Genomic DNA, 557 nt, shown 5'->3' on the forward strand with positions numbered 1-557 from the left:
CCCAGTTATTTCTTTCTCCCCACTTTTTGTTTCCGATATTTTCTACTATTCCCATCCTTTCCTTATTTACAATTATTTCTTTATTTCTTTCCAATTTAATCCTTTTTTATTTTCTACTTTTTACCTCCCTTCTCCTCGTCTTTCTTCCTTAATTCCGATTATACCATTCCTCTGCCTTCTTTCCCCCTCATTCTCGATTATCCATCCCCTTTCCTCTTCTTGCCTCCTTCATTCCCAATTATTCCCTCCCTTTCCGCTCTTTTCTTCCCAATCATTCGTTGTTTTTCCTCTTATTCCCTCCTTTGTTCCCCGCTATCCCCTCCCCCTTTACAGCTTCTTTCCGCGCTGATTGAATCTGGTTTCTTTTCTCGTCCGTCTTATTAACTCCTTTCGCTCTCTTTGTCATTCCCCAATATTTTCCTTTGGGATTCTTTCCAATCCTCTTAAGGGGACAGCATCTCTTCGTCTCGATGTTTCTCTCTTTTTTCGCCTATGGGTCTAACTTTATGTGTGGTTCTTTTGTTTTGCGGTTTTAAGCTTGCATGAACGCATGCACG

This window comes from Penaeus monodon, chromosome 25, assembly GCF_015228065.2.
Source record: "Penaeus monodon isolate SGIC_2016 chromosome 25, NSTDA_Pmon_1, whole genome shotgun sequence".
Classification (NCBI taxonomy): domain Eukaryota; kingdom Metazoa; phylum Arthropoda; class Malacostraca; order Decapoda; family Penaeidae; genus Penaeus; species Penaeus monodon.